This window comes from Cucurbita moschata, unplaced genomic scaffold, assembly GCF_002738365.1.
Source record: "Cucurbita moschata cultivar Rifu unplaced genomic scaffold, Cmos_1.0 Cmo_Scf00033, whole genome shotgun sequence".
In the NCBI taxonomy this organism is placed as follows: domain Eukaryota; kingdom Viridiplantae; phylum Streptophyta; class Magnoliopsida; order Cucurbitales; family Cucurbitaceae; genus Cucurbita; species Cucurbita moschata.
The window spans coordinates 357,545-365,827 of record NW_019268549.1 but is presented as its reverse complement, the minus strand read 5'-3'; the positions used below and the strand labels follow the sequence as shown (position 1 = coordinate 365,827).

At 36.3% G+C, this 8,283-nt stretch overlaps 1 long non-coding RNA gene across 1 annotated transcript; it reads right to left on the bottom strand.

The window, feature by feature from the left end:
* Nucleotides 1–6,515: 6,515 nt before the first annotated feature.
* LOC111430367 lies at nt 6,516–7,856 on the bottom strand. Its single transcript, XR_002708320.1, has 2 exons — nt 7,711–7,856; nt 6,516–6,740 (listed from the first exon to the last, which is right to left on the bottom strand). It is a non-coding gene; the product is annotated as an uncharacterized LOC111430367 (long non-coding RNA).
* Nucleotides 7,857–8,283: the final 427 nt, after the last annotated feature.

The window sequence follows — 8,283 nt, the reverse complement described above, 5'->3', positions numbered from 1 at the left end:
ACACGTTAATAAGCCCAAAAAAAAAAAAAAAAAAAAAAAAAGCTTTCTTCTCATTTGGGGACATAATTTCAATATATTATACGAAATTAATTACATTATTTCATTATCACACTAATCACAACAAAGGCGATCTTTGAGGAACACCCTTTCGGCGGTTGACGACGGTGGTGATATCGGAGACGACGGGGAAGCATCTAGGTTGACACAGAACCGTGGCTAACGATTTGACACAGCTACGCTTCTTCTTAACTAACTTAATGGCGGCGGGGGTGGCGGCGGTTTCTTCAGGTGTGGATGGCGGTGGAAGATGATCAGAATTGTTGTGTTTTTTATTGGTTATTTCAGTTTTGTGATTGATCTAAAGAGATAGAACGAAAAAGAGATTGATTATTTAAAGCATAAGATCATGAAATTAGTGTTTGAAGTGTTTGAGAGACAAAGAAAAGACCTTGCAAGAGAGAGAACAGAAGAGATAAGGACATTGAAGTGTACGGAAGCATGTGATACACAAATTACCCGATCCTCCTCCTCTCAATGCCCTTCTCTTTCCCCTTCTGTGTTGCAAAAATATGACTTTTGCACTGTTGGTTGTGTATGGCTGAAACATACTTCACCCATCAGAGTTATCAACACAAATTTAATAATACATTAGGATATTGTCCACTTTGAGCATAACCTCTCGTCTCCTGACTTTGCTCTTGGTTTTTCCAAAAGATCTCATATCAATGAAGATGTATTTTCTTACTTACAAACCCACGATCAATTTTTTAATTAGAATTGTTGGGAGAAAAGTCCCACGTCGTTGATTAAGGAAAAAATTCATGGGTTTATAAGTAAGAGATATATCTCCATTGGTACGAGATCTTTTGAGAAAACCAAGAGCAAAACCGAGAGAGATTATGCTCAAAGTGGACAATATCATACAATTGTGGAGATTCGTGATTCTTAACATCCACCACATTACTTACAAACCCATGATCAATTTCTTAATTAGGATTGTTGGGAAAAAAGTCCCACATCCCTAATTAAGGAAAAAAATCATGGGTTTACAAGTAAGTGATATATCTACATTGGTACGAGATCTTTTGGAAAAACCAAGAGCTATACCACGAGAGGTTATACTCAAAGTGGACAATATCATACAATTCTCGTGATTTCTAATATCCACAACATTACTTACTTGAACAAGGGAACAATTGAGCAACTTCTGAGCGTCTCCAAGTCTTATAACCTCGTGGTAAACGTATCTTCTTATCTGCCCGTGAAATCAAAAGCTTAAGCTAATAGATTAGAGAAGAAAATAATATCGGCTCGAGATGGGGTTAGGATAGACCTGAAGAAGGGCATGAGAGCGGTGAGAAGAGAAGCAAGAGAAGCAAATGGCGGAGCAGCAACACAAGCAAAAGAAAGTCTTTTCATTCCTCTTAGAATTAGAGGAGTGAAGTAAACATGGCGTAAAGAACTTCTCCCCCAAGAGAATTGGAAGCCATTGGGGAAGTGAAGAAGAATTATCCTCTCCTACTACTCCCACCATACCCACCTGCAAATCAAACACACAAACCCAACCCATTCCTTAACAAATATGAACCAAACCCAGAAAGGAAACGAAGAGATAGAAAGAGAAAATGACCATATTTTGATGGCGTATGAACAGTCGTTGTAGAAGGAGCAGAGAATAAGAGAAGAAGATGATGCAGAGAAAGTACTAATGGAAGCAGAGATTGATGAACAGTTGAAGGAGTTACAATATATAATTTAATTTTGGTTGAATTGGGAGAGAAAGATGATGATTTAATGGGAATCACGAGGCCACCAGAATGCAAATTAAATTCATTTATTCCACGCTCTCTTTTTTCTTCACAAAAATAAATTATTTCAAAATGGTGACCACATCATTGCATACTCTTCTTCTACTCAAATTTGTTCATCGGTTTAAATGTTTGTATAAATGGCGGCTCCCTATCTTCAATTATTTTTCTCATCTCAATTCTAATAAAATAATTTATTTATTTATTTATTTATTTATTTATTGGTTTATAGTTAAATAATTAGAGCTATATTTTGGTGGGAGATTTTTGTTTTACCAAAATAAATAATATATAATATATAACCAAAGTCAAATTCTTATCATTACATTATTATTGTTTTGTAATTTTAGAAATAATTCCCATAGAATTGGAGATTTGAAAACCTTATCCATTCAAACCAACAAACACTGAATGGACCATACTGCCCTCATATTAATCCATTTGACTTATTTTGCTAAATTAAAGAAAATCATTTTTTTTTCATTATTTATACCATCCCCAAAAAATATTCCATCAGAATTTAATTATTTTTTCACAATTTCTTTTATCCTAATTTCATTTGAATTTTTATTTATTTATTTTTAAAAATTTCTTAAATTTTCAAAACACATAACAAAAGATTTAGATTTAATATCGCTTAGATTCAAAATTTTAAAATAAAAAATTAAATAATTATCAAATATCGGACGGTTGGATGATAAGTTATGGGTTGAGATCAAATCATCAACTCTTAAGATAATAATTAATGTTTTATCCACTAAACTATGTTCAGACTGACCGAAGCATCTCAATTAGCCTCATACCCTACCACACTTTTAAATGATAATTAATATTTTATCCATTAATCTATTTTCATATTGACATAAACATCTCGATTAGTCTCCTATTCTTAAACTAATTTGGGATTTAACAACAACAAACTTTCGATCATGAGACTTGTGGGTTATGGGCTCACCATACTTCTGCTATAGATCGGTTGGAGAGAGGAACAAATCATTTATGATAAGTGTGGAAAAACCTTTCCCTATCGAACACATTTTAAAATTGTGAGGCTGACTATATACGTAATGATCCAAACCATATAACAGACTATCAAACCAACTCAGGTTAAGATATGTATATAAATATGTAACTATCGCCCTAAACATACTTCCACAGATAAAAATATAATACATTCATCTTAAGAACTAAATGTTCAGATCTTAACTCTTACATCGTCGAACTAGACGTGGTAGATTCATTATTTTAGTATGATTTCAGAAGAATTTACATCACATGGATGGGTCCATCCTATAAAGCAAGAGGAATTAATGTAGTCACAAAATCATAGTGAAATTAGAGAGAGTACCCATATCCCATACGGTGCGGTCGCCTACACGGTAACATCTTTCCTTCAATAGCCGGACTTTTGTATTTCAATCCTCTACACTCAACCACATTGTGTCTTCATGCTGTATCACATCCTAACCGTCCATCGTTCCTCATTATGTTCGCCGTTTTTGCTTTATTGCATTGACCCATTATTTCTATGAACTATTTAATATTATTCAATGTTGTGGACATAAGTTGATATAATTTCTTTTTACATGTAAAGATTCATTTACTTTTTCTTCCCAAAATTTATTGTAATTGAGGCAATGCATTTAATTTAAACGAGGGATGTATTTTTTTTATCTTAAAAAATTATCCTTTTGTCCTATTGGTTGAATTTAATAATTATATTATAAGAAATTGATCGTACAAATAAATTAAAAAAAAAAAAGACGAAAAAGGTGCAAAAATAAATCAAATCATCAATCGATTCAGGTTCGAGCTTAGGTTCAAATTTAGGTTTGAGTCGGTCGACCCATTTCAATTTTAGGTTAACGTTTTTTGGTTTAGTTCAATTTATGTCTAGTTCTCTAGGTTTAAGTCGTTTTATTCATTTTAAGCTCGGTTTGTCTTTTTAACTATTTTTAAGCCGATTTCAACGATACTAATATTTATTCTTCTTCTAAGACCTATCTCAAAGATTTTAAAATTTTTGGATTAGAAAAAGTATGAATTTCACTCGAAAATCAATTTTTGGTTAAGGTAAGCAGTTATTAGAGATTTTTGTAAAAGCTTTTATTTATAGGATTGAGTTAGACAGGAGGGAGTATTAATTTCTAAGGATGAATTAGGATTGAATTAATTGAAATTGACCTTTGAATGATTGGATGAACTGTTTGATGTATGTTATGCCATGATAATATTAATGTATGGATGAACTGTTTGATGTATGTTATGCCATGATAATATTAATGTATGAATACTAGCGATGATTTCAAAATATATGTATGCTAGCCATGTGAATGATGATAATATTTTATGCTAGCTATGATTTTAAAGGATATATTTATGTTAGTCATGGAATTGATGAAAATGTTCATGACATGAATGATTATGATGTTGCATCATGCATTAAAACTGATATTTTATATTTGTAGGACATCATGTATGTGTGTGATTCGTATGGGGTTCCACTACATTAAAGCATTTAGCATAGAGTCAGTGCGTATGAGAATGATACTACTTATGTACGAAAATGGTGCACACAGAATTGTGTATATGAGGGTGATACATACCCTAAGATCGAGCTAAACGATCCTGGTCTAAGACAGGTCATGAGCAAGTGACTCCATTTTTAAAATAAATAGGTCACTTGTTGATATGTGTATATGTGCATATCTAACCCCAATAAATGAGTGTCTTATTAATTACTTTTAACACTCACCATTTTCTCAAAATGATTGTTTGATAAATGTAAGGTCGTGACGTGGGAGACTTAACTCTACAAAATTCGACAGGAGAGTAAACTAGCTCTCTCCTTCACCTATTTATCCGAGAACCGTAAACACAGACTCAACTCAAGATGAATTATCCTTAACTACCTGTTCTTGTTCTGTTATTGTGAAGTAAAAGAAGATGAGAGTCATCCACCCATTTTTCTTGAACTGTAAACAAAGTATATGAAATTCGTGATCCTTCACTCCTTAACCTATTTATTCTTTCTCCTCTCGCTACTTACTTACTCATTCACCTTTTCCTTCTTTCGGTAGGTCGGTTCTCTTGATCCTACAAAAACTCATACGGTGTGTCTCCCTTCCCCTCGGCTTCTTGATCTTTTCTTTTCTTTCCTCTCGCTTTCAAGCAAGACGAAACAAATGAAAGAAGGATTTGCTCAATCACTTTCAAACACAAGGTAAAACATATGAAATGAACTCGAGTTCACTCCGAAACCTTTAAGAGAGAGATTCATTCGACTGAACTACTTCACCTCCTCTCTTGTTTGAATTTTTGATGCGGAAAACCCTAAATCGATATAAATGGAAGATGCATCTTTCACTTCTTTTTCTCAGTCGAACTCTATCATACCCCGTCTATGCATATAAAATTTTGAAATTTACAACCATATAAAATTTAATAGTTTTTGGCGTTAAATTTAAAATCCTGATAGAAATACTAATAAATGATATTATATAGAGATTAAATAATCCAGAACAAAAATATAAATTTGTAAGAGGAAAGTTTAAATTTTGTAATAGAAGGTGAACATGTACGGGTTGAGTCAGAGAAATATTTTGAACCAGCACAAAATTTTGGTATCTAATCAACCTTAGGTTTGGTTGTCAAGTTATTTTTTTTAATTATTTAAAAATTATAGTCATCTACTATACATTTTAGGTAAATAATTAAAATCTCATAATGTTCAAATGTCAAGTATTTACATGTCACGATACATCACCAACATTAATTCCAAACGTCAATTATTTTTAATCTTCTTAATAATATTTAAAGTAGGATTGGGTTGTGGCCTTATTTTCGAGTTAGTTGGATTGACCCAATAAAAAAAGATGTCAAACCATGACTCAAATTTTAGATTTTCCAAAAATTTAACTTAACTCACTCAGGAAAAAAAATCTTAGAATTATCAGTAATAGGAACCCTCCTAAACATTTTTCATTAAAAAAGCTGATCATTTAAAAAAAAAAATGACTACGATTTCTCATCAATTTAAATTATTTGGTTTATTATTGATGTATCGCGATCATATTTATCAAATGTGTTGGTGGTGGTTAAATGTTCATTTCGAACCCTATTACTAATGGCACATATTTAATTCTTACTAATTATGTATTTTTCCTATTACTTTTGCACGTACTTCATTCAGTAATATTTTTCTCTATCAAAAATTTTAGTTGACTGTCTCATTCAAAATTGAGAGTAACACAATTGTTTTATTAATTGTGAAAGTGTTACTATAACATATGAGACGTCAATATTTATTGGGTCAGGTCCATCGTACTCACTCAATTTAGATTTTTTTATCTTGGTTAGTGTGGTTAAAGCTTGGGTTAGATTCCAATAATTAAAAACAAACCACTTCCTCCCAAAACTACCCTCATTCATTATTTATTATTATTAATTAAAAATATGTAATTAAGCTTAGTTGAGATAAGGGTTAGATTCACATAGCAATATTCATAGATTATATTGTTTAATAGGTTTGGTGGATTAAGAAGAGAGATATAATAATTTTATATAATAAATTGTTAATTTAATAACGAGTATAACGGTCAGATCCTATTGGAGAGGAAAATTGTAACGCCCCTAATTTTCCCCACCCTAATTAGCGACGTTACCTTATACTCGTCAAATCAACAGGAAAAGGGCTCACATGGAACAGTCTCGATAACGAAAATGCATTCATCAATTTAAGCAGTTCATACCTAGAAAATCAATTGCGACAACCTAGCCTAGAAGTAATCAACAGAGACTAAAGAAAACACTTCGCAAAACTAAGAACCCAAGAGAATCCAACAGACGCTACGACACAACAAACCCTCCTCAAGATTTCCATGGCCCTTCGCCTCATCCACCGTCACCCGTACATGGGAGCCTTGCCCTTTCCTGAAAAATATTGGTAGCACGTGGCTTGAGTATTATATAAAATACCCAGTAAGTCACCCCACTGTTGGGGTTAAGCATATATTCATACATTCGGATACAAGCAGTCGCACACAGTACATCTACATGTCGCACACGATACACATACATGACGCACGCACCACACATACATGTCACACAGAAATACCCACACATGTCGCACATCGTTACCATACATGCCGCACACTGCTAGAAGAACGGAACTGAGAGAGAGGTGTGTCTTCCATTCCTTCCCATGGCCTTAGGCCCTTGCCTTGTCCGGGCGGGGGTGGATGCATGGTAATTTCCCACACATGGCCCACGTGTGTGACTGTGGGCCCACCAGGCGAGCTCGCAAGCGAGCTCCCTGGGCCTGGCTTGGTCGGGTATGTATGACATACAATACCGGACGCCACGGACAAAGGAGGGCCTGTATGATATCGTGGCGAACACAATATCGAATATACGCATCCTTACCATCAGTAGCATAACGGGGGAGTGCCCCAAGTACATAACCATAGCGTGCATGAGGTTCTTAAGGTTTACCTCCATGCCATTACACCTACGACGCTCCATCCCCTCGCCGCATTACATAGCATAACCGGGTTCACATTAGGCAAGCATAACATAGCATAACCGGGTCCACATTGAGCAAGCATATCCTAGCATACTAGTCATCTTATTCATGGCATGTGGGGTTCTCATTACAATCATGACATGTCAATCCAGCTCATCATACATACAGGGCGACAAAACGCGCCACAACATCATATTCATAAACATGGCATACCTAGCAATTCACTGCAAGAATCACATACATAAACAAAGCATGCGTAGCATTTCACGGCAAGAAACATCTAACCTAGCATACAGCAACAACATATGGTGCATGCAAGGGCCACAGGGCACGCACCAACATACATACATAACTAACGCCAACAGTAAGGTTACTTACCTCCTTGGCCGTGACCGAAGTCGCCCACAACGCTAACTCCAGCGCCTAACTACCTCCTCAAATGGTTGAAACGAGGGCGGAAATTGCTTCGGAAGGGTCGAAAACCTAGGAATCGGTATACTATTCGGATGTCGAGCCGCCAAGCCGCACTTAACCGAACCGGAGGTTCGCGAAGCCGCCGGTGGAGCAGAAACTGATGGCTGCGACGAACACCGCCGGCGCAGGGTTTCTGGAACGCCTCCGGCTTGGGCCACAAAGGGGACGAGGCTCTGGGGTGGTGTCTGAACGCGGGCTGCACGCTGGCTGAGAGGTCTCGCCGAATGCCGGGGGGAACCCGCGCCTGCGCTGCGTCTCCCTCGTCCAAAAGTCCCGACGGTCCAACTCGCAGGGCTTGGCTATTGTCGCCGGTGGATGCGTCGTCGCTCGTCCGTTCTCCGGTGGCGCGTTGGCTTCCTCCTGCTTCCAACCACACCAGCGCTCCCTTCTCCCTAAAGGCGGTGGCCACTCCTAGGGTTTACGGGAACCTGAGTGGATCCCGCCGAAATCTCGTGATTTTCGGCGGGGGGGGGGCCC